Source organism: Nerophis lumbriciformis, linkage group LG12 (genome assembly GCF_033978685.3).
Source record: "Nerophis lumbriciformis linkage group LG12, RoL_Nlum_v2.1, whole genome shotgun sequence".
In the NCBI taxonomy this organism is placed as follows: Eukaryota; Metazoa; Chordata; class Actinopteri; order Syngnathiformes; family Syngnathidae; genus Nerophis; species Nerophis lumbriciformis.
The window spans coordinates 21,141,616-21,169,598 of NC_084559.2; positions in this window are offsets into that span (position 1 = coordinate 21,141,616).

A 27,983-nucleotide genomic window follows, 5' to 3' on the forward strand; every position below is an offset into this window, starting at 1 on the left:
AGAGAAGACTCTTAGTTAATGGCTTGTTTGTATGATAAGACCATGCGGAATAAGGCATTAATAAGTACTTAATAATGATTAATTAAGAGCCATTATGTTACTAATTTGCATGTTAATAAGCAACTAATTAATGGTGAATATGTGTACCTTAAAAAAAAGTGTTACCATGATTTTATTGCATGATTTTTGTATCTCTTTAATTTAGATAACCAAGCACTTCAGATGGAAATGAGCTATTTAGCTATACATACCATAACATATCTGTCTTTGAGCTTAATGTTTCTGTGCATTGTCCCTTCAAATAAAGACTAAACTAACTAACTATATCAGACACGGTATCCGATATCAACATCGGATCGGAAAACGCTAATCCTCATATTTTTGTCCTTCTGTCTTGAGACTACATGATATAACCTGCCTCATTTACAGTCTGCAAATCAAAATGAGGTGAAATTGCCTGAATAAAAAAAACAAAAAAAAAACGTAATTCTAAACGGAGATTTGTCAATGCAATAGCAGATGTGTGCAAAAATATGTTATTTCAAGGCGGTCACAACACACACTATTGTGAGGGTAGCAGCAATGGGATGAGAGTAGAGATGTCCGATAATAGGGTTAAGGTTAGGGTTAGGGTTAGGGGTTAGGGTTAGGGTTAGGGTTAGGGTTAGGGTTAGGGTTAGGGTTAGAGTTGCATGTATTTTCAATGTACGTTCAGGGTTAAATGCATTAAAATGCAATATCGGAAATTATCGGTATTGGTATTTTATTATTGGTATCGTTTTTTTTTTTTGGTATTTTTTAATTAAATCAACATAAAAAACACAAGATACATTTACAATTAGTGCACCAACCCAAAAAACCTCCCTCCCCTATTTATACTCATTCACACTCATTCACACAAAAGGGTTGTTTCTTTCTGTTATTAATATTCTGGTTCCTACATTATATATCAATATATATCAATACAGTCTGCAAGGGATACAGTCCGTAAGCACACATGATTGTGCTGCTGGTCCACTAATAGTACTAACTTTTAACAGTTAATTTTACTCATTTTCATTAATTATTAGTTAACTGTTTTTATATTGTTTTACTTTCTTTTTTATTCAAGAAAATGTTTTTAATTTATTTATCTTATTTTATTAATTAAAAAAAAAAACAACCTTATCTTCACCATACCTGGTTGTCCAAATTAGGCATAATAATGTGTTAATTCCACACCTGCATATATCTGTTGATATCGGTATCGGTTGATATCGGTATCGGTAATTAAAGAGTTGGACAATATCGGAATATCGGATATCGGCAAAAAGCCATTATCGTACATCCCTAGTTAGGGTTAAGGCTAGGGTTAGGTTTAGAGAAGACTCTTTGTTAATGGCTTACTGTTTGTATGATAAGACCATGCAGAATAAGGCATTAATAAGTACTTAATAATGATTAATTAAGAGCCATTATGTTACTAATTTGCATGTTAATAAGCGACTAATTAATGGTGAATATGTGTACCTTAAAATAAAGTATTACCATGATTTTATTGCATGATTTTTGTATCTCTTTAATTTAGATAACCAGGGACTGCAGATGGAAATGAGCTATTTAGCCATACATATACGATATTATCGGCCGATAAATGCGTTAAAATGTAATATCGGAAATTATCGGTATCGGTTTTTTATTATCGGTATCGTTTTTTTTTTTTTTTTTTTTTTAATTTTTTGTTTTTTTTAAATTTTTTTATTAAATCAACATAAAAAACACAAGATACACTTACAATTAGTGCACCAACCCAAAAAAACCTTCCTCCCCCATTTACACTCATTCACACAAAAGGGTTGTTTCTTTCTGTTATTAATATTCTGGTTCCTACATTATATATCAATATATATCAATACAGTCTGCAAGGGATACAGTCCGTAAGCACACATGATTGTGCGAGCTGCTGGTCCACTAATAGTACTAACCTTTAACAGTAATTTTACTCATTTTCATTCATTACTAGTTTCTATGTACCGTATTTTCCGCACCATAAGCCGCCCTGGGTTATAAGCCGCGCCTTCAATGAACGGCATATTTCAAAACTTTGTCCACCTATAAGCCGCCCTGTGTTATAAGCCGCATCTAACTGCGCTAAAGGAATGTCAAAAAAACAGTCAGATAGGTCAGTCAAACTTTAATAATATATTAAAAACCAGCGTGATGTGGGTGCGCATGGAGTCGTATATCAACATGGACGGAGCTGCGTGAAAAAAGCCACCCGGCCTCTTCGCGTAAACTTACCTTAACCACTCGCTCATCTTTTCTTCATCCATCCATCCCTTCGAGTTAGCTTTTATGATGACGCCGGCTGGAAAGGTCTCTTTTGGCAAGGTCTTCCTTTTGAATATCACCATGGGTGGAAGTTTCTGGCCATTAGCATGGCAAGCTAGAACCACAGTGAAGGATGACTTCTCATTCCCTGTGGTGCGAATATTCACCGTACGTGCTCCCGTTGTATCCACAGTGCGGTTCACAGGAATATCAAAAGTCAGTGGAACCTCGTCCATGTTGATAATGTTCTCTGGACGGATCTTTTTTTCAGCTATCTTGTTTTTACAATATGCACGGAAAGTAGCCAGCTTTTCTTGAAAGTCTTTAGGCAGTTGCTGTGAAATAGTAGTCCGTGTGCGGATGGAGAGATTGCGTCTTTTCATGAACCGGAAACCTGTCGCTTAGTAGGAGCCATTTTGTGGTCTTTACAGATGTAAACACACAAAGGAAATGAAACGTAATATCCGCGCGCTTCTTCTTCTTCTACGGGGGCGGGTGGTTGCTTACAGTAGAAGAAGAAGCGCTTCCTCTTCTATGGGGGCGGGTGCTTACCTTGGCGGTTGCTTGCGTAGAAGAAGAAGCACTTCCTCTTCTACGGGGAAAAAAGATGGCGGCTGTTTACCGTAGTTGCGAGACTGAAACTTTATGAAAATGAATCTTAATATTAATCCATATATAAAGCGCACCGGGTTATAAGCCGCACTGTCAGCTTTTGAGTAAATTTGTGGTTTTTAGGTGCGGCTAATAGTGCGGAAAATACGGTAACTGTTTTTATATTGTTTTACTTTCTTTTTTATTCAAGAAAATGTTTTTAATGTATTTATCTAATTCTAATTTTTTTTTAAAAAGTACTTTATCTTCACCATACCTGGTTGTCCAAATTAGGCATAATAATGAGTTAATTCCACGACTGTATATATCGGTTGATATCGGTATCGGTAATTAAAGAGTTGGACAATATCGGAATATCGGATATTGGCAAAAAGCCATTATCGGACATCCCTAGATAAGAGTAATTTGAATGACAAGTGAAAACTAAGAGTCTAGAAGAGGCTTCTTGCACGCCAACTTTTTTTGTTCTAGAAGACAGTGAAGAAGCCCTAAAACGTGTGCTATACCTCTGAGCCCATAATGAAACAAATTCCACCGCCAACGATATTGTCTCCAAATAGTCAATAGTTGTAACTATATTGGACTGTCAGGCTCCAGAAGCATACACATAAATGATACTTATGAGGATGTCATACATGTTTTATAGATTACAGGCTGCATTCATAGCCTACAGAAACAGTAAACGTCCTTTCACTTCACTCCCGGTCGTATTTTCTCTTTAAAGCCGCCTTTTGTGCGGCTTGTCTCGGAGTAGAAATTGCTTCATATGCAGATAAAAAATCCAAGTGGTTCATCCAAGCATGCGGGCACTTTCCAAGTAGCTCTCCCAACACAACAGGATTGAAAGGAGATTCTATTTGTGCTGCTGACAAATCAAAGTCAAGGCGGAAAGATGATGTTTTTCCCTGGATCTCAAGCTGTTACTCCCACTGACTCGCTGGAGCTGACAAGAATCATGTAAATGCAGAAAGAGTCCGCATGGTTGTTTTATGCAACCGTTGTTAATATGTTCTATTATAAACAGGGGCGCCGAAAAGGGGGGGGGGGGGGGGGGGGTGGGGTAAAGGAGACGGATTCTAGGGGCCCATGATGGAGGGGGGCCCAGAGAGGCCCCTAATGATGATGAAATTATAATAAAGAAAAAATAATGACACTGTGTTGGGGGTCCTGTAAAGATTATTTTCATGGGGCCCAAAATCCCTAGCGGCGCCCCTGATTATAAAATATGATTACCGTATTTTTCGGACTATAAGTCGCAGTTTTTTTCATAGTTTATGAAAGTTGCATAATGGTTTTTTCCTTCTTTATTATGCATTTTAAGCAGGTGCGACTTATACTCCGAAAAATACGGTACTAGCATGCCTGTACAGTATGACATCATACTGTATGCCATCGCTGTATTCACGTTTTTTTGTGTGACGCTGGTACACTTACAAATTGTTCTAATGTCCAAAAAAAAATCAATACCGGTACTAAATTGCACAAATCGTGGATACTTTTGTGTACAAACCCCGTTTCCATATGAGTTGGGAAATTAGATGTAAATATAAAAGGAATACAATGATTTGCAAATCATTTTCAACCCATATTCAGTTGAATATGCTACAAAGACAACATATTTGATGTTCAAAATTATAAACTTTTTTTTTTTTTTTGCAAATAATCATTAACTTTAGAATTTGATGCCAGCAACACGTGACAAAGAAGTTGGGAAAGGTGGCAATAAATACTGATAAAGTTGAGGAATGCTCATCAAACACTTATTTGGAACATCCCACAGGTGAACAGGCAAATTGGGAACAGGTGGGTGCCATGATTGGGTATAAAAGTAGATTCCATGAAATGCTCAGTCATTCACAAACAAGGATGGGGCGAGGGTCACCACTTTGTCAACAAATGCGTGAGCAAATTGTTGAACAGTTTAAGAAAAACCTTTCTCAACCAGCTATTGCAAGGAATTTAGGGATTTCACCATCTACAGTCCGTAATATCATCAAAAAGTTCAGAGAATCTGGAGAAATCACTGCACGTAAGCAGCTAAGCCCGTGACCTTCAATCCCTCAGGCTGTACTGCACCAAAAAGGGACGTCAGTGTGTAAAGGATATCACCACATGGGCTCAGGAACACTTCAGAAAACCACTGTCAGTAACTAGAGTCGGTCGCTACATCTGTAAGTGCAAGTTAAAACTCTACTATGCAAAGCGAAAGCCATTTATCAACAACACCCAGAAACGCCGTCAGCTCCGCTGGGCCCGAGCTCATCTAAGACGGACTGATGCAAAGTGTAAAAGTGTTCTGTGGTCTGACGAGTTCACATTTCAAATGGTTTTTGGAAACTGTGGACGTCGTGTCCTCCGGAACAAAGAGGATAAGAACCATCCGGATTGTTCTCGGCGCAAAGTTCAAAAGCCAGCATCTGTGATGGTATGGGGGTGTATTAGTGCCCAAGACATGGGTAACTTACACATCTGTGAAGACGCCATTAATGCTGAAAGGTACATACAGGTTTTGGAGCAACAGATGTTGCCATCCAAGCAACGTTATCATGGACGCCCCTGCTTATTTCAGCAAGACAATGCCAAGCCACGTGTTACAACAACGCGGCTTCATAGTAAAAAAGTGCGGGTACTAGCCTGGCCTGCCTGTAGTCCAGACCTGTCTCCCATTGAAAATGTGTGGCGCAATACGTTTCTTGCATTGACAAGCGGTAGAAAATGGATGGATGTTTAATGTACCGTAAGATTTTTTTGTTAAAATAAAGCCAATAGTCCAATTTTTTGTGGTCCCCCTTAGTTAGAAAAGTATCGAAATAATTTTAGTACCTGGTATCGGGACAACACTACTATGATTACGTCAATATTTTTTAGCATCAGAAAATCTTTCTTAAAAATGTATGTTATGTTTATAAACTCAGGGAATATGTCCCTGGACACATGAGGACTTTGAATATGACCAATGTATGATCCTGTAACTACTTGGTATTGGATCGATACGCAAATTGGTGGTATCATCCAAAACTAATGTAAAGTATCAAACAACAGAAGAATAAGTGATTATTACATTTTAACAGAAGTGTATATACAACATGTTGAAATAGAAAGTAAGCAGATATTAACAGTAAATGAACAAGTAGATTAATAATTCATTTTCTACCACTTGTCCTTAATAATTTTGACAAAATAATAGAATGATAAATGACACAATATGTTACTGCATACATCAGCAGACTAAATTAGGAGCCTTTGTTTGCTTACTTACTAATAAAAGACAAGTTGTCTTGTATGTTCACTATTTTATTGCAATAAGAAACATATGTTTAATGGACAGTAAGATTTTTGGTTAAAATAAAGCCAATAATGCAATTTTTTGCGGTCCCCTTTATTTAGAAAAGTATCGAAAAGTACCGAAAAGTATCGAAATACATTTTGGTACCGGTACCAAAATAGTGGTATCGGGATGACACTAATATCAAGCTACAAACCTTCCTCATGGTTAGAGTTTCCACCCTGTGATCGATAGGTTGTGAGTTCAAACCCCGGCCGAGTCATACCAAAGACTATAAAAATGGCACCCATCACCTCCCTGCTTGGCACTCAGCATCAAGGGTTGGAATTGGGGGGTTAAATCACCAAAATAAATCCCGGGCGCGGCCACCGCTGCTGCTCACTGCTCCCCTCACCTCCCGGGCGGTGGAACAAGGGGATGGGTCAAATGCAGGGGATAATTTCACCACACCTAGTGTGACAATCATTGGTATTTACACCAGTGTGGTGGGTGGCACTGGGAGAAAGGTGGGTGAAGTATCTTGCTCAATAACATAACAGCAGTGGCAAATGCTGGATTCGAACCAGGAACCCCCAAGTCTGTGGACAACCGCTGTACAATCTGAGCCCATAGAAAGTTCCACACACATACATACTTGAATGGACATGCAATGATGGATAGATGAACTATATAACTTATTGTTGCACTGCAGATTAGGAACTTGACCACTAGATGGCAGCAAAGCAGCACTTGCGGCCTTTTCTCCCCCTTGCTGGACTATTTAGACTTGAACATTGGTATGACACAACATGATTACACTTGAGTCATATCTGTCCATTCACCTGCACTGTTGGACTCCTCCGACAGCCCCCAGTAAGAAGAAAAATGTAATAACACGGCTGACTAACTGCTCAGCCTGCACGCCATGCTGTCGCGAGCTTGTGAAAGAAATATGCATAAATCAAAAAGTTGTGTTCTGAAATCCACTCGTCGGTCGTTAACAAACATTGAGAGATGTTGGACTTGTGGAGCAAGAATCTTCCCGGTAATCCTCCGCACCTGCTGCAGGTAATTCCTAGAACTCGACCCCGGCAGTAATTCCAGGCTTAAAGCGTGAGGCTCCTTGCAGGGGGAAGTTGATGTTTACAATATGCATCACTTTCTTCTTAAGTTGCTGTCTTATGTGATGGATTGAGACCCTGAGAATGTTTTTTTTCTCCCTGCTTTTATCACAGAGGAGCAGCCAGGAAATAGTGAGCATGTGCAGAACCACCAGTGTCCTTAGAGAGAGACCATGTGTTATCCATATAAGACTAGTGTTGTCCCGTTACCAAAATGTATTTTGATACTTTTCGGTACTTTTCTAAAGAAAGGGGACCACAAAAAATTGCATTATTGGCTTTATTTTAACAAAAAATCTTAAGGTACATTAAACATATGTTTCTTATTGCAAGTTTTCCCTTAAATAAAATAGTGAACATACAAGACAACTTGTCTTTTATTAGCAAGTAAACAAACAAAGGCTCCTAATTTAGGTGCTGACATATGCAGTAACATATTATGTCATTTTCCATTCTATTATTTTGTCAAAATTATTAAGGACAAGTGGTAGAAAATTAATATTAATCCACTTGTTCATTTACTGTTAAAGGCCTACTGAAATGCGATTTTCTTATTTAAACGGGGATAGCAGGTCCATTCTATGTGTCATACTTGATCATTTCGCGATATTGCCATATTTTTGCTGAAAGGATTTAGTAGAGAACATCGACGATAAAGTTCGCACTTTTACAATTACTCCAAAATTCAGCGGCACGTGTCCTGACGAAGACCAGAAGGCGGGCTCACATTACACCAGTTTTAAAATCTATGCATTGGCTCCCCGTGTGTTTCAGGATCAATTTTAAGGTTTTTCTTATGGTTTTTAAAGGCCTACTGAAATGCAATGTTCTTATTTAAACGGGGATAGCAGGTCCATTCTATGTGTCATACTTGATCATTTCGCGATATTACCATAGGATTTAGTAGAGAACATCGACGATAAAGTTCGCAACTTTTGGTCGCTGATAAAAAAAGCCTTGCCTGTACCGGAAGTAGCAGACGAGTAGCGTGACGTCACAGGTTGTGGAGCTCCTCACATCTGCACATTGTTTACAATCATGGCCACCAGCAGCGAGAGCGATTCGGACCGAGAAAGCGATGATTTCCCCATGATGAGGATGAGGAAAGTGAGAGTGAAGGACTAGAGGGCAGTGGGAGCGATTCAGATAGGGAAGATGCTGTGAGAGGCGGGTGGGACATGATATTCAGCTGGGAATGACTAAAACAGTAAATAAACACAAGACATATATATACTCTATTAGCCACAACACAACCAGGCTTATATTTAATATGCCACAAATTAATCCCGCATAACAAACACCTCCCCCCTCCCATCCATATAACCCGCCAATACAACTCAAACACCTGCACAACACACTCAATCGCACAGCCCAAAGTACTGTTCACCTCCTAAAGTTCATACAGCACATATATTTCCCCAAAGTCCCCAAAGTTACATATGTGACATACACATAGCGGCACGCACATACGGGCAAGCGATCAAATGTTTGGAAGCTGCAGTTGCATGCGTACTCACGGTACCGCGTCTGCGCATCCAACTCAAAGTCCTCCTGGTGAGAGTCTCTGTTGTCCCAGTTCTCCACAGGCCAATGGTAAAGCTTGACTGTCATCTTCCGGGAATGTAAACAATGAAACACCGGCTGTGTTATCCGGCACACCAGTCAAGGGGTGCATTCTACGGCGGGGGTGCGTAATCCGGCACAACACCTGCCGCAATACACCGCTTCCCACCTACAGCTTTCTTCTTTGTTGTCTCCATTGTTCATTGAACAAATTGCAAAAGATTCATCAACACAGATGTCCAGAATACTGTGGAATTTTGCGATGAAAACAGACGACTTAATAGCTGGCCACCATGCTGTCCCAAAATGTCCGCTACAATCCGTGACGTCACACGCAGGCGTCATCATACCGAGACGTTTTCAGCAGGATATTACCCGCGAAATTTAAAATTGCACTTTAGTAAGCTAACCCGGCCGTATTGGCATGTGTTGCAATGTTAAGATTTCATCATTGATAGATCAATTATCAGACAGAGTAGTGGGTTTCAGTAGGCCTTTAATATCTGCTTATTTTCTCTTTTAACATGTTCTTTCTACACTTCTGTTAAAATGTATTAATCACGTATTCTTCTGCTGTTTGAATGCTTGTTAGAATAATTATGTATATATTATCACACTAACTTTAGTATGCTTAAAGTCTGTTGCTTTAGTTGTTAGCTATTGAGCTCAAGTTAGAATTTTCTAATCTATACAAGGGCAAAACTTCTTGTCTGAGGGGTGGCCTCAGCCACAGATGTTATCTTTGTTTTAGCCCGCTAAGAGCCAAGGACTTCCACAACCTCAACGAAGATAAGATGACAGCGCGCAGACAAAGCAGAGACTTCAAGGACCTCAACGAAGATAAGATGACAACACACAGACGAAGCGGGGACAAGGCGAAATCACAAGGCCCCCAGCACATTCCGTCACGTATTGTGCGTCCTGGACCTGCTTTGCATAATATATGTGACCACTCCTTTTAGAGGTTAGTGTTGTTGACTGTGGAACTCCTGAGTAAATAGAGGGACGCAGGAGCTGAACCTTAGAGCGTAGGGCGAGACTGTGACTAAAGGTGCAGCTCCATGCGTTCTCCACATGAGCTAAATTGATTCCTTGCTTCTTGTCTAATTAATAGATGTCATCAGTGTTTAAACCTGACAATGCTTTACATTAGTTTTGGATGACACCACAAATTTGGGTATCAGTCCAATACCAAGTCGTTACAGGATCCTACATTGGTCATATTCAAAGTCCCTCATGTGTCCAGGGACATATTTCCTGAGTTTTTAAACATAATATAAATTTTTAAAAAACGAAAGGAGATTTTGTGATGCCAAAAAATATCGACATAATCATAGTAACATCGACTAGATACGCTACTGTACTTGGTATCATTACAGTGGATGTTAGGTGTAGATCCACCAATGGCGTTTGTTTACATTTTGATGCCGGTGAGCTACGGTGTGTAGTGAAACATGTTTAGCTATTCCTCGTCCTACAGGGATGATACTTGTAAGAAACGTACTTTATTCGTCGCCATGGAGGCGAGGATTAGTGATTTAGAAGTAGCTAAAACACTGCAGATGGCTGATGGACATTAGCCGCTAGCTAGATAGCCATGTCTTAAAGCACCTCTTCCTGAGGGCGTTTCAGTGTTATATCTTCACCTTTATCGTCGGTTTTTAAGCCAAAATTGTCACGACGGGTTTTCGCAGCTTGCTGCGGACCACTCCGGACAAGGCGTGCAGGTAGGAACATGATTTATTCCCCAAAATATCAAAGTAGTACAAAAAAAACGTAACACAAAGCAAAAGCACAACTTGGAGTTACTGCTACTATTTAGCATGGACTATGGACAAGGAATACTCACTAACTGTGGCATGAACAAACAAAACTTACGTAGCAGGTTGCATGAAGCAAACAATGACGCCAGGCCGACTGACCGGCAAAGGCAGGCTTAAATAATGCCTCTGATTAGTGCCCGGGAAGCAGGTGACCGGGCGAACACTAATCAGAGAGAGGTGGAAATAATAAGTAACCATGGTAACTAAAACAAACAAGGGTGCACAAAAACAGGAACTAATGAAGTCTAAATCTAACAGAACATAACAAAACATGACAAAAATGTGTCCGTTCTGTCAGGCTTGTCCCTGACAGTTTGACTGTGTTGTAGTTTTTCCTCTGCGTTTGTCTTAGTTTTCTGTCAGCGCTTTTATTTTGTCTTCATTTCCTGATTGTCTCCCTGAGTGCTGCTTCCCCTCAGCTGTGGCTGATTGGCACCTGGCCACACCTGGTGTCAATCAGCCAGCTGCTATTTAAACCTGCCTTCCCCTCCAGTCAGTGCTGGATTATTGTCTTTCCTACTTGTTGATGCCAGTGTAGCTGTAAGCGGTAGCGGTAAGCTATTTATTGTAGATGTTTGTAGCTTGCTGTCTTTTTGTTCCTCGTCTTCCAGTCCCTGTTCTCCTGGCATCCTGTTTCCTGTTCCTAGTTCCTGGTTTGTGTTTTTTCCTTTATTTTATGAACATTACATCTTGTTTTCCCGCACAATGCCTTCCACCTTCTCTACATCTTGGGGTTCGTGTCCTACAAACTCTGACACGTTCTCCCTTTTCTGTCTACACACTGTGTCTGCTTGTAAGTACTCCGTGATTGTGCGCTGCCGAACATGCTCGTCTGCTCGTAAAACCAGCAATGACACGACGTGGCGGTGCAAGACCGGTACTTTTCAGAGGCGGTATGGTACCGAATATGATTCATTAGTATCGCGGTACTATACTAATACCGGTATACCGTGCAACCCTACATAAGAGCCTATCTTGTAGTGTATCTGGAAGGGCTTCCCATCAAGATTCCTTCCATCATGCCACCTGGAGCATGACGAAGGAGCTTATCATCTGTCTCCTCATTTCATGCCTTGCGGAGGTAAATCGGGATGGAGCCGTCATTGACACACCTCCATGCTGCACAGCAGGCATCCGGCACAGTAAAGGGAAGCGAAGAGGTATATATTATTACCTCATTATATTCAAAGGATGTTCAGGCACGGTCGTGTCACTTACTAAAAAGTTTAACCTTTTCCATTGTGCCGCCTCCGACCTTAAAATGTGACACAAGATGGGATAACGGAGCCAATATCAGCTAATGAGGCAGGAAGGCAGACGGACAGGATCATCTCTGCACTATATTCTTGGCATTATGAGCTTGGTCAGGAGTCACATGACACTGTGTGATCCAGCGCTATTTTTGGCATCGGCCGCTGATGTCAAGGTGAAAAAAAAAAGAGCGGCCCTTGTTGGTTCACAGGGGAAATCTGTTTGTGCTGCTCGGAGTTGAACCACAAAGCACTTTTACTCCCGGTGAGAAGATTGCTCTCATGTTTTATTGAAAGTTGCCCCCAGCACCTCTCATCCTTGACAGTCTGATTCCAGTATGACCTTAATGTTTAACCAATGGGGTGTTGCAAATCACTCATAGTGACCCCTCCATCAACCTCATGAGCCTCATAGGTCCTCTGAGTGGCCTTTATGGGCCTCTGTGGCAGTGGATAATATCGTTCCTGCCCATCTTAAGTGTCCTTGCACTTAAATAACCTGTTATTATCGACCTTTCATTTTCTTTACAGACAAGGCCAGACATTACATTCATGCACTTGCAGCCAACACTAAATCCATTTGTTGCTATGTATTTCAAACTATGCGGATATATATATATATATATATATATATATATATATATATATATATATATATATATATATATATATATATATATATATATCCATCCATCCATCCATCTTCTTCCGCTTATCCGAGGTCGGGTCGCGGGGGCAGCAGCCTAAGCAGGGAAGCCCAGACTTCCCTCTCCCCAGCCACTTCGTCCAGCTCTTCCTGTGGGACCCCGAGGCGTTCCCAGGCCAGCCGGGAGACATAGTCTTCCCAACGTGTCCTGGGTCTTCCCCGCGGCCTGCTACCGGTCGGACGTGCTCTAAACACCTCCCTAGGGATGCGCTCGGGTGGCATCCTGACCAGATGCCCGAACCACCTCATCTGGCTCCTCTCGATGTGGAGGAGCAGCGGCTTTACTTTGAGCGCCCCCCGGATGGCAGAGCTTCTCACCCTATCTCTAAGGGAGAGCCCCGCCACCCAGCGGAGGAAACTCATTTCGGCCGCTTGTACCCGTGATCTTGTCCTTTCGGTCATAACCCAAAGCTCATGACCATAGGTGAGGATGGGAACGTAGATCGACCGGTAAATTGAGAGCTTTGCCTTCCGGCTCAGCTCCTTCTTCACCACAACGGATCGATACAGCGTCCGCATTACTGAAGACGCCGCACCGATCCGCCTGTCGATCTCACGATCCACTCTTCCCTCACTCGTGAACAAGACTCCGAGGTACTTGAACTCCTCCACTTGGGGCAAGATCTCCTCCCCAACCCGGAGATGGCACTCCACCCTTTTCCGGGCGAGAACCATGGACTTGGAGGTGCTGATTCTCATCCCAATAGCTTCACACTCGGCTGCGAACCGATCCAGCGAGAGCTGAAGATCCTGGCCAGATGAAGCCATCAGGACCACATCATCTACAAAAAGCAGAGACCTAATCCTGCAGCCACCAAACTAGATCCCCTCAACGCCTTGACTGCGCCTAGAAATTCTGTCCATAAAAGTTATGAACAGAATCGGTGACAAAGGGCAGCCTTGGCGGTGTCCAACCCTCACTGGAAACGTGTCCGACTTACTGCCGGCAATGCGGACCAAGCTCTGACACTGAGCATACGGGGAGTGGACTGCCACAATCAGACAGTCCGATACCCCATACTCCCTGAGCACTCCCCACAGGACTTCCCGAGGGACACGGTCGAATGCCTTCTCCAAGTCCACAAAACACATGTAGACTGGTTGGGCAAACTCCCATGCACCCTCAAGGACCCTGCCGAGAGTATAGAGCTGGTCCACAGTTCCACGACCAGGACGAAAACCACACTGTTCCTCCTGAATCCGAGGTTCGACTATCCGGCGTAGCCTCCTCTCCAGTACACCCGAATAGACCTTACCGGGAAGGCTGAGGATAAACCATATATATATATATATATATATATATATATATATATATATATATATATATATATATATATATATATATATATGGTTTATCTGTTATACAGTGCTCAATACCGGGGTAGAGCAGAATATACGTACGTTAGGTCAGGAAAAAACACAAGAGGCTATGTCATCCCTACAAACCTGTTCTGCAGAGATGCAAAGAAAAATCCACAAACAACTTCAGCTGAAATACCGGACTCTCTGAAAAATTGTGGTGTGGCTGTTTCAAGATGCACAATAAGGAGGCACTTGAAGAAAAATGGGCTGCATGGTCGAGTCGCCAGAAGAAAGCCATTTCTGCGTAAATGTCACAAAGTATCCCGCTTACATTACGCCAAACAGCACAGAGACAAGCCTTAAAAACTTCTGGAACAAAGTAATTTGGAGTGATAGCTTTCTTCTGGCGACTCGACCATGCAGCCCATTTTTCTTCAAGTGCCTCCTTATTGTGCATCTTGAAACAGCCACACCACAATTTTTCAGAGAGTCCTGTATTTCAGCTGAAGTTATTTGTGGATTTTTCTTTGCATCTCGAACAATTTTCCTGGCAGTTGTGGCTGAAATCTTTGCTGGTCTACCTGAATCCCTCATTTTCCACATCTTAATCAGCGTTTGAACACTGCTGATTGGCATCCTCAAGTCCTTGGATATCTTTTTATACCCCTTTCCTGTTTTATGCAGTTCAATTACCTTTTCTCGCAGATCCTTTGACAATTATTTTGCTTTCCCCATGACTCAGAATCCAGAAACATCTGTCCAGCAATGGATGAAAGATGCAATGGTCTGTCAGAAGCCCAGAAACTCACTGACCTTTTATACACACACATTAATTACAAACAAACATGTCACAGGTGAGGCTTGGAACCTTGATTAGCCATTCAAACCTGTTTGTGTCAACTTTTGTGCATGTTATCAGATCAAAGTCACTGTAGTATGTAAACTTTTGATCAGGGTCATTTGGGTACTTTCTTTTGTCATTTTGATTAAAAAAAAAAAGAGTAAACACAGTTGTTTGCCAATAAATAGCTTCACACAACCATTAAGCATGAGTGGAAAAAAGGTTTTTGTGTTATCATTCATATTTACACCCAGCGGATTTGGTCACATTTTCAGTAGACCCATAATAAATTCATAAAAGAACCAAACTTCATGAATGTTTTTTGTGACCAACAAGTATGTGCTCCAATCACTCTATCACAAAAAAACAAGAGTTGTACAAATGATTGGAAACTCAAGACAGCCATGACATTATGTTCTTTACAAGTGTATGCCAACTTTTTGACCACGACTGTATATTCCTAACTCAGTTGAAATACTCAACCCTTACTTTTGTGAATTATTGTATATTAATACAGAAATAAATGATGAATAATAAAGATCAACGGGGGAAGTAAAACATATAATCTGTCGAGCTGCAATACTATTATTCGGATCTACTGCATCATTGATTCTCCCCTCCAGACAATTCAACTAAAAATTAACAAGACGATAAATAAAATATGATCATTATGGGGGAAACGATGCACCTTGAAACATATTATTACATTTCCATACATGCTGTCTTTTATTTTAGAGGCATAAGTATACAGAAGGTCAAAAGGGAACACAAGGGTGCAAATGATTCCAAGCACCACATTTTTAGTGAGAAACTGTTTGTAACGTTGAAACAAAATGATACATTTTTCCTTCTGCAAGTGTTCTATCAGACAGCAGCAAGAAGACACAGAAGTGACATCAGATTTCCCTGTTTTGCACCCCTTCTGTGCGGAAGAAAAGAAGTGAAACACATTGAAAACTTTGAAAAGTTAAAAGTTTGATGTTTTCTTCTGAGTAAAAATATATTTTTTCTGCAGAGGCACAAGTCAAACCCACATTGCATCAAGCAACTCAATTTCATTTTAAATTCTAACAATCCCACTTGATTTATGCATGTTTTTTTTTTTCAAGTCACGTAAACATCAATTCAATTCCCGGTCAAGCATAAGCACCAATTTTCATGTGAAGTGGCTGCTGTCACCCTCTTAAGAGTGTGAGATGCTCTTATGTGCGCGATCTAGTCCTATCCTGCCTCTGCCTTGGTGTCTTCTGTCTCCGTTGTAGTAGTGGGATTACTCCGGGGATTAAAAAGGATACTGGCAGCACACATCGATGGGCCAGACATGACAGTTCCCATCATGTTGTCTCCCGCTTCAACCCTTGCTGCTTCTTGGTCTTAAAGCGGCACAAACAGCAGATTACATGCGTACCACAGCAGGGAAAGAAGTCACACACATCACACAGTAGCGATTAGGCTGACTTCCTCTTCAGATCACCGTGGGGTATTCACCCTGAACATGGAGAAGTGTTTTTCATGAATGAGTTTGGTATAGATGAAGAGGATGCAATATTTGTGCAAACTATTGGACAAATGTGTCACGGCTCATCTGTGCGCTCTGCTGATTGCACCTCCAAGAGGGCATCTTCGTGTGTCAGTCCTGCTGGAGTCAATCACAGGCAATCAGCACACATGAAGTTGATCAGAGGTCCTGCCTTCAAAAGCTTTCACAACCTGCTTGTGGAGGAAGATGTAGCCAGACTTGCCTGCAGGAGCAAAAGTCACCGCCTCTGTCCATGGTGCTGAGGACAGAGCACCGTCAGACGGGGGCGTGGCAGTGCTGACAGCGAGACACACACTGCAAAAAGTCAGTGTTCAAAAACAAGAAAAAAAAATACAAAAATGAGGGGTATTTTATTTGAACTAAGCAAAATTATCTGCCAATAGAACAAGATAAATTGGCTTGTCAAGACTTTCCAAAACAAGTAAAATTAGCTAACCTCAATGAACCCAAAAATACCTTAAAGGTCTACTGAAACCCACTACTACCGACCACGCAGTCTGATAGTTTATATATCAATGATGAAATTTTAACATTGCAACACATGCCAATACGGCTTACTAAAGTGCAATTTTAAATTTTGCGCGAAATATCCTGCTGAAAACGTCTCGGTATGATGTAGAGGACATTTTGGGACAGCATGGTGGCCAGCTATTAAGTCATCTGTTTTCATCGCAAAATTCCACAGTATTCTGGACATCTGTGTTGGTGAATCTTTTGCAATTTGTTCAATGAACAATGGAGACAGCAAAGAAGAAAGCTGTAGGTGGGAAGCGGTGTATTGCGGGCGGCTGCAGCAACGCAAACACAGCCGGTGTTTCATTGTTTACATTCCCGAAAGATGACAGTCAAGCTTTACCATTGGCCTGTGGAGAACTGGAACAACAGAGACTCTTACCAGGAGGACTTTGAGTTGGATGTTCAGACGCGGTACTGTCATGAACATCACCTTGTTCAAAGAACAAAACCAACACAGTGCATAAACTCACAACAAATTATACACCTGCAAATCAGTCTGTCATCTGCTGTTGCCGTATCCGTAATACGCCGATAGGGAGAAGTTTTTATTTACACAATGAGTCGGGTGTGTCTTGACCTCCGCCGAACCCCTGAGCCCGACTCACCGAACCCTTAGGATTTGATCGAACCCAGGTTAAGAACCACTGCTATAAAAGTATTGAATTCAATCAATCAATGTTTACTTATATAGCCCTAAATCAGGAGTGTCTCAAAGGGCTGCACAAGCCACGACATCCTCGGCTCGGATCCCACATCAGGGCAAGAAAAAATTCAACCCAATGGGATGAAACCTTGGATTCGGTACCCATCCCTTACTACGACTGCCCACAACCCTTACCATTGAAATACATAAACCAGAGGTGAGCGGCTCAGCCTCAGGGAGAGTTTTGGTGGGTGGTGGTCTAATTTTTTATGGTTTTGTGTAGGCTTGTCTCGGAATCATCAACTATAAACAGCAATTTGATTCGAAGGAGTCTGTTTTAACTATTGTTGCGTCAGACCAGCTCTTCCTCCCAGGGAATCTAAGTTACAGGTCAATCCCAAGTTCTTTCGATGACATACCTGTATATGCTGAGTAAGAAGGACCATCAAGACAGAATTGGAATATTTTACTAAAGTTTTACTAAAGCTTTAGGAGGTTCACTTAACCATTACATTCATATCGGCTACTCTACTTGATGTGATATTCAAACGGAAAAACCCACTCCTTGCACACAAAGAAATCCCCCAAATTCCCCCCTCGCAACACTGATAAGGAGAGAGACGTGGGGGTTGTCTTCACATTCCAAGGGTGAAGACACTAACCAGGCATCTGAAATGTCGAAATAAACTGGTAGAATATACAAAGGAAAAGTACTAGCTTATCTAAACATGGCTATGTAAAAAGAAAGAATTCTTAAACATATATGCATCCTCCATACAATCAACCTCGTAGTTACATCTTCAGACATTTAACCTTCTCCTTCCATGGAAGATAGGCCGGTTTAGTACCCTCCGCGTAAAACGAGTGAGTTGGAAGGGTGTTCCAAGATTGTGGACAAGCCACTGGGAAGCAGTGTCGTGCCACTGTAGCCTGCAGTTGGCCCTGGTGGGCAACTAACCATCTGGCCCCCATAGTGACTGCCCAAAAATATTCTGGCTTTTGGACAAATGTAATCAAGGATCCCTGATCTAGAGTTTAGAGGACACTTTATTTTATATGTCATTTATGGTGCAAACAGAAGAGAGATTCAGTTACAAAATAAGTGTGTATACATACAGTTATTAGTTAAACACCAAATTATACATACCCTGTCAAGTCTTTGGGTTTAAAAAATGTTTTGCTGGACGATACTTTAATAAGTTGTTTTTTTAAGGCACCATAGACCATAAATAAGAAATATTTCTTGTAACTTCAATTGTTCCAATCAGTTTGCACCAATGGATATGCTGGTAAGAGTACGAATTATTTTGCACATAGCACATACAACTTTTTGTCATACTGTGAAAAATAAAGAAAATAGATTAAAAAAATAGATAAACAAAATAGATGGCATTGTGTAATTTCCTCCTATATAGTATCAATGTATATATTCCTGAGATTGCTGTTTTGGGATAATTTCCCGAGTGTGACGTCTCCTTTTGGCGGCTCTCAGTCCAGTGTGTCTCTCTATAAGCATACAGTATAGTTAATGTGTACTAACTCATAAAACTATCCACTTTCGTGGAGATGCGGATGCAGGAATCCTATTTATACTTTTTTTCATTTACTGTATGTATATATTTTTTTTTCAAAAAAAAGTTGACATTAGTGCTGATTAAGTTTTTATGCTATAAATTTCACTCAATCTACGTAATGACTGTCTCCAGAGCTGTATTAGTGGCAGTGGTCATGTTTAAAGTAATCTTGCTTAAATATTGCATGTACAGTACACAGCAATCATCATTTATAACTAATTTGATTCAGGTATTTTCCCTCGCAGGCTAATTGGAGACTGTCGGGTAAACTGTAGTTTGTCACTGTTGCCACTAGTGTTGTCCCAATACCTATATTTTGGTACTGGTACCACAATTATTTCCATACTTTTCGATAATTTTCTAAATAAAGGGGACCACAAAAAATTGCATTATTGGCTTTATTTTAACAAAAACATCATATGTTTCTTATTGCAATTTTGTCCTTAAATAAAATAGTGAACATTCAAGACAACTTGTCTTTTATTAGTAAGTAAACAAACAAAGGCTCCTAATTTAGTCTGCTGACGTATGCAGTTACATATTGTGTCATATTCCATTCTATTATTTTGTCAACCTTATTAAGGACAAGTGGTAGAAAATGAAATATTAATCTACTTGTTCATTCACTATTAATATCTGCTTAGTTTCTCTTTTAACATGTTCTATCTACACTTCTGTTAAAATGTAATAATCACTTATTTTTCTGTTGTTTGGATGCTTTACATTAGTTTTGGATGATACCACAAATTTCAGTATTAATCCGATACCAAGTAGTTACAGGATCATACAACGGTTATGATTGTGTCCAGGTAAATATTTCCTGAGTTTATAAACATACAGTACCGGTAATATAAAAAAAAACAAAAAAACGAAAGAAGACGTTCTGATGCAAAAAATATCAACGTAATCATAGTAGTAATGACTAGATACACTCCTGTACTTGGTATCATTACAGTGAATGTTAGGTGTAGATCCACCAATGGCGTTTGTTTACATTTTGACGCCGGTGAGCTACGGTGTGTAGTGAAGCATGTTTAGCCATTCCTCGTCCTGCAGGGGTGATACTTTTAAAAAACGTACTTTATTTGTCGCCATGGATACGAGGATTAGTGATTTAGAAGTAGCTAAAACACTGCCGGCTGTGAAAGCACCTCTTCCTGAGGGCGTTTTAGTGTTATAATTTCACCTTTATCGATAGTTTTTAAGCCAAAATTCGTCCGTTCTCCCTTTTCTGTCTACACACTGTGTCTGTTTGTAAGTACTCCGGGATTGTGCGCTACCGAGCATGCTCGTCTGCTCGTAAAACTAGCAATGACACGACGTGACGACGACCGGGGCGGTATAGTATCGAATATGATCATACTTGCCAACCTTGAGACCTCCGATTTCGGGAGGTGGGGGGTGGGGGGCGTGGTGGGGGGTGGGGCGGGGGGCGTGGTTGGGAGCGTGGTTAAGATATATATATATATAAGAAATACTTGACTTTCAGTGAATTCTAGCTATATATATATATATATTTTATTACATATATATATATATATATATATATATATATATATATATTTATTTTATTTTTTTATATATATATATATGTATATATATAAATAAATAAAAGAAATACTTGAATTTCAGTGTTCATTTATTTACACATATACACACACATAACACTCATCTACTCATTGTTGAGTTAAGGGTTGAATTGTTCATCCTTGTTCTATTCTCTGTCACTATTTCAGAACACACACATTGTACAAATATGCATTATAAAATCAATAAGAAAACGGGAGCTCTAATTTGGGAGTCTGAATTAGGATCAGAAGTTCCTATATAAACATTGCACACTCACGTTGCCTTTTTGTATTGATTACTGCAGCTGTGCACTGGATTCATTCACAAATACAAACTACAACTCACAAACACTTTAGAGTTAGGCTCCACCATCAGAATGTGTACTTAAACTTATAAAGATCACATGGATATTATTCAGTGAGTTGATTCACCAAAACTAACCTGTCATACAGGAGGAAAAAGCACACGGTACGTTTCGATTGTTCACAGACTGGTCGCTCTCATCAGAATGACAAGACACTTCCGATCTGCAGGTGATAGCATTCAATTGGGAAGAAACGCCCTACTGCCCCCTACTGACCAATGTGAATACTGATAAATGTGTAATGACAGCTCCAAAAACGAATTCAAACCACAAAATAAAATAAATAAATCAACACAAAAATGTGACACATTATGGGTGGGTCACATATGCATGTACAGTAGATGGCAGTATTGTCCTGTTTAAAAGTGTCACAACATTGCTGTTTACGGCAGACAAACTGCTTTACGGTAGACGAAAACTTGACTGCTGTTGTTGTGTGTTGTTACCGCGCTGGTAGGACGTTAATGAAACTGCCTAACAATAAACCCACATAAGAAACCAAGAACTCGCCCTCGATCATTAGCTGTTTATACTGTGGGAAAGCGGACGTGTGAACAGGCTGTCAACACGTCACTCAGGTCCGCATGAAGCTGGAGGGGGCGTGGCCTCCAGCTCCGCCTGAATTTCGGGACATTTTCGGGAGAAAATTTGCCCCGGGAGGTTTTCGGGAGAGGCGCTGAATTTCGGGAGTCTCCCGGAAAATCCGAGAGGGTTGGCAAGTATGAATATGATTCATTAGTATCGCGGTACTATACTAATACCGGTATACCGTACAACCCTTGTTGCCACTGAATTAAATGGTCTGCAATCCCGCATGGATGGATGCATGTCCATTGTTGGAAAACAGTTTGAGCAGTATGGCACATAGGATTCCAACTCAAATCTCACAGGGACACATTATTATATAACTGCGGAGCCAACCTGTTCAACATTGAAGCCTTGACTATACGGAGAGATCAGACTCTTGTGTGTTTAGAGCAAGCTATGTGTGTTCAGTCCTCTGCTTTGCACCTCTAAACCTTTTGCAGGCTTGCCACGAATGTTTGGGAGAGCCGCCTGCAGTGCCGGCTGTAATAGAAAAACCTCCAGTTGCCTGCCGCCTGTGAAGGACGTACGAGCCATTTTCTCGGTGCAGATAATAGGCAGAATGCTTCCTGCATATCAAAATGTGTCTATCAATGTTGTATTCAGCGAAGAACACAGTATACTACAAAAGAGTGAGAAAAGAGCCTTTGTGATATAAGCCGAGAGCTCATTATTCTTTAGGGTGTGGGGAAGATACACACGTTTTTAAGGTTTAGTGGGTGAGAAAGAACAAATAGAGTTCTGCAGGTGGAAGCATCTCTAATTGCATAGTGCGGGTTTAGTTTGTGCAGCGTGTGTTTGATCTTTAGATTTCGTGGGTGTAGTTTATCTTGTCAAATGTTATTCTATTCCTATTGGATTCTCTCTATTGTTATTTCCTCATTTATTTAATTGTGTGCAATTTGCCTGAACTTCGTCTTCCTTGTAGCAAGACCTGCATGGTGTGTGGTGAACAGCATGGTTGCATTCCATGTTGAATATTAACAAACCCCCTCGAGATTTAATAGCTGAGCAACCCAAGCACATTCTTTGGTACGTTCACTCAAAAACTTTGAAACTTAAAACATTTGCAAACTTTGAAACTATGAACTTTCAGGCTATTTAAGGCCTTGTTAACTTCACAATTAGACCAGCCGGTAGCTTTTTTTTTTATATGGAACGATCAAACGAGCACCAACCACTTAGGTAGACCATAGAACAGTAAAACTTAAATAGGCTACTCTGTTTTATGAATGTTTTATATTGCAACTATATATTCCAATGGCAATGTAACAAACCACAGAGTCATGTCTTATTCATTATGAAACTTGCAAGCTGGCCCACAGATCATTCGATCCACTGGTCATACTGTAGTTCATAAGGCACAGTGATAAATAAGGTTGCCAACCAGTCCATATTTAGAAACAAAAGTGTCCCATATTGAGACTGAAAGGGACACACTTTGTCCCGTATTATCGTGAAATTCCAAAATAGTTTGTGAAATGCTTTCTGAAATTGTTAGACAAACTTGTTCAAAATGTTTTCAACTAAGAGTACCATTACTTTAGAGTAATATGAGTCAAGTAAAAGCAAAACATAGTCTATCTATCCATCCATCTTCTTCCGCTTATCCAAAGTCGAGTCACGGCGGCTGCAGCATGAGCAGAGAAGCCCAGACTTCCCTCTTCTCAGCTACTTTATCCAGCTCTTCCTGGGGGATCCTGAGGCATAGTCTCTCCACCGTGCCCTGGGTCCGTGGTCTCCTACTGATCAGACGCGCCGTTAACATCTCTCTATGGAGATCTGGCTCCTTTCGATGTGAAGGGGCAGAACAACAGAATAACTCATTTCATCCACTTGTAGCCTTCATCTTGTCCTTTCAGTCATAACCCAAAGCTCATAACCATAGGTGAGGATAGTAACGTAGATCGACCGGTAAATTGAGAGCATTGCCATCCGGCTTCACTCCTTTTACACCAGGACGGACCGATGCAGGGTCGCACTGATCCGTCTTGTCGATCTCACAATCCATTCTTCTCTCATTTGTGAACAAGACCTCAAGGTACTTGAACTCCTCCACTTTGGGGTAGGATCTCCTTCCCAACCCGCAGATGGCACTCCAGCCTTTTCCGAACGAGAGTCAAATAAACTCGGACTTGGAAGGACTAATTTTATTCCCAGTCGCTTCAAACTCAGCTGGGAACCGATCCAGTAAGAGCTGAAGATCCTGGCCAGATGAAACCAGCAGGGCCATATCATACACAAAAAGCAAATACCTAATCCTGCTGCCACCAAACCGGATCCCCTCAATGCCCTGACTGTGCCTAGAAATTCTGTCCATAAAAGTTGTAAACAGAATCGGTGACAAAGGGCAGCCCTGGTAGGGTGTAACCCTCACTGGAAAAGGTTCCGACTTACTGTCGGCAATGCGGACCAAGCTCTGACACTGATCATACATGGAGCGGACCGCCACAATCAGACAGTCTGATACCCTATACTCTCGGAGCACTCTCCACAGGACTTCCCGAGGGACAAGGTTGAATGTCTTCTCCAAGTCCACAAAACACATATAGACTGGTTGGGCAAACTCCCATGCACCCTCAAGGAATCTGCCAAAAGTATGGCGTTGGTCCACAGATCCACGACCAGAATGAAAACCACACTGCTCCTCCTGAATCCGAGGTTTGACTATCTGGTGTAGCCTCCTCTCCAGTACACCTGAATAGACCTTACCGAGAAGGCTGAGGAGTGTGATCCCACGATAGTTGGAACACACCCTCCGGTACCCATTTTTAAATAGCGGAACCACCACCCCAGTCTGCCAACCCAGAGGCACCAATCCAATGCTGTAGAGTTTTGTCAACCACGGCAGCCCCACAGCATTTAGAGCCTTGAGGAATTCTGAGCAGATCTGCCACAGCAATCCTGAAGCTTAAGTACATTACACATAAGTCACTTTTCGGCCAAAAGTTCAAGAACTTTGAGTTTCTAGCCAACAAGTGGCTTGCATTTCACAATTCATGGTAGTTTAAACAAATCAGGCTGATGCCGTATAGGGAAGTAGTTCAGTATACTTCTACTAACGTTGTAAGTACATAAAATTAAAGCAATAAAATACAAAATAATATGATTTAAAAACAGAAGTGTACCAAGTTTTACATACATAAAAAGTGAGACTTTTTTCCAGTGTCCCACAGTGAGAACATCATCCTCCCAGTAAATTATTAATTCATGAGGGTCAGGCAAGTCTTTTTGGTCCATTTCAGCTGTAAATAATAATCCATAAAATAATGTCAATGTTTATCTGACGATGGGAGCACGAACACATCTCAGCATTAGTTCGGGTTGAGGCTAACCACACAAATGACTACTGATACAGCACGTAACAAACAAAAAAGTGAATATTTGATGTGATTTTATCTTCCTCAAACAACGAGATCGCCGCAAATCCTTTGTTGCTTCAGTGAGCTGAGTTGTTTGTACAATTTTACTGTTATGGGAGCCACTGCAACTTTTTTCTTCTTCTTTTTTTTTTTTTTAGCTATTCATTAATTTGTTTTGGTGTGTATTCTGCTTGAAGTCTGTTTACCTCTCGTACTTCCGCGTATAGAAGTGAAGCTTGTAAAAATGAATAAACAGCATTAAACTGTAAAGTAGTTCAAACACTCCTTCTGTCATCGCACGCTGTCATGATAGAAACTGTGTTCAACTAATCACCAATCAGAATAATTATATATAAGTTATCACACAACTCTTATGCTCAAAGGCCGTTGCTATAGTTATTATCAATTGTGCTGAAGTTGTACTTTTCTATCTGTGCAAAGGCACAACTTGTAATCTTGGTTTGCGAGTTGTCTAGTGTCAGCGATTTGTTTCCAGACCCTGCCTGCTGACAGCCAAGGACGGACATCGAGTACCTCAAGGCAGACAAAACAGAGACAGGGCAAAATCACGAGTGTTAGCACATTTGCATTCTGAATAATCATGTATTGTGTCTACTGGGGCTGCTTGCATTACCCCTCCCTTCAGAAGCAGCCTCAGTGATGTTAACTAGGGACCTCCCGAATAAATAGAGGAGCATGTGGGACTGTACCTTAGAGCGCAGGGGGAAACTGTAACTGCGTGTACAGCCCAATACGTCTCTCCTCATGAGTACAATTCAACTCTGTCTCTGCTTGATTCCTACTTCTTGTCTTGTGTAGTAGATAGCTCTGTGTTTGAACCTGAGAGGTGGCTGCGCCCGGGATTTAACCCCCAATTCCAAGCCTTGATGCTGAGTGCCAAGCAGGGAGGCAATGGGTCCCATTTTTATAGTCTTTGGTATGACTCAGTCGGGGTTTGATTTCACGACCTGCCGATCTCAGGGCGGACACTCTAACCACAAGGCCACTGAGCACTAATATTTTGTTACCTGAACTCTGCATCCGGAGTTCCATCTGCATCTTGGGAGAACAATCAAGATGTGACCTTGACGTAACAAATTTAGGCCAACAACATGTAGAATTTGCTTAAAAGAACTTCAAAAAAAATCTGCGATGTAGCAAAGTCGCGATATTTAAAGCGCAATGTAGCGATGGACAATTGTAAAGGATATCAATCAAACAAACTGTAGCAATGAAAGTGTAATGTATTATTGCGTTCATTAATTTTTCTTTAAAGGGGAACATGATCACAATTTCAGAAGGGTTAAAACCATTAAAAATCAGTTCCCAGTGGCTTATTTTATTTTTCGAAGTTTTTTTCAAAATTTTACCCATCCCGCAATATCCCTAAAAAAAGCTTCAAAGTGCCTGATTTTAACCACCCGTCCATTTTCCTGTGACGTCACATAGTGAAGCCAACACAAACAAACATGGCGGAAAGAACAGACATTAGCTCGGATTCAGACTCGGATTTCAGCGGCTTAAGCGATTCAACAGATTACGCATGTATTGAAACGAATGGTTGTAGTGTGGAGGCAGGTAGCGAAAACGAAATTGAAGAAGAAACTGAAGCTATTGAGCCATATCGGTTTGAACCATATGCAAGCGAAACCGACGACACGACAGCCAGGGACACGGGAGAAAGCGAGGACGAATTTGGCGATCGCCTTCTAACCAACGATTGGTATGTGTTTGTTTGGCATTAAAGGAAACTAACAACTATGAACTAGGTTTACAGCATATGACATACATTTGGCAACAACATGCACTTTGAGAGTGCAGACAGCCCAATTTTCATCAATTAATATATTCTGTAGACATACCCTCATGTCAGCAGGCCAGGGAAGCTAGGGTCGATATTCTTCTCTTGATCATCTTCGGTGGCATAAGGGACGGTGTGAGCCAAGACATCCAGGGGGTTTAGCTCGCTCGTCTGCGGGAACAAACTGCCGCCATTGCTTGCCGTGCTACCGAGGTCCTTTGTCCCTGAATTGCTCACACACTCCGGCAGATTCAAAGGGGGTCTGGCGGCAGATTTCTTTGACTTTATCGTTGGAAATGCATCTGCTTTGAGTGTCGCAGGATATCCACACATTCTTGCCATCTCTGTCGTAGCATAGCTTTCGTCGGTAAAGTGTGCGGAACAAACGTCCAATTTCTTGCCACTTTTGCATCTTTAGGCCACTGGTGCAACTTGAATCCGTCCCTGTTCGTGTTGTTACACCCTCCGACAACACACCGACGAGGCATGATGTCTCCAAGGTACGGAAAACAGTCGAAAAAACGGAAAATAACACAGCTGATTTGACTCGGTGTTTGAGAAAATGGCGGATTGCTTCCCGATGTGACGTCTCCGAGAGCGAATACTAGAAAGGCGTTTAATTTGCCAAAATTCACCCACTTAGAGTTCGGAAATCGGTTAAAAAAATAATGGTCTTTTTTCTACAGCATCAAGGTATATATTGACGCTTTCATAGGTCTGGTGATAATGTTCCCCTTTAAAGAAAAAAACATGCCTTTTTGCTTCTCTTGACAATATTAAAACTTGGACGGCCCTAAACTGTTTCAACTTCAACGAAAAAAAAGACTTAAGTGATGGTATATGGACCCAGTGGTAATTGTGAGTCCCCTCCAGTCCCCTTCTCTTGTAGATAGTGATTTTAAATTGCACCGTCACATTGGCACAGTGGTGAAAGCCATCTTTTTTTTCAATTACGGCAGTTCGCCAAGGTTAAAACCTTTTCTTTCTGGACAACAATTTGAGACAATAATCCATGCCTTCATCACATCTCAGATGGATTACTGTAACTCGCTTTATTTTGGAATTAGCCAGTCCTCTCTCTCAGCCGTTTGCAGCTGGTGCAAAATGCAGCCGCCAGACTTTTAACTGGCACCAGTAAGAGAGAGCACATTACTCCTGTTTTAACCTCACTCTCACAGGATGTCTGTGTTATTTAAGCCCCTTTTACACTAAACGGGCTAAGGTTATCCACATACA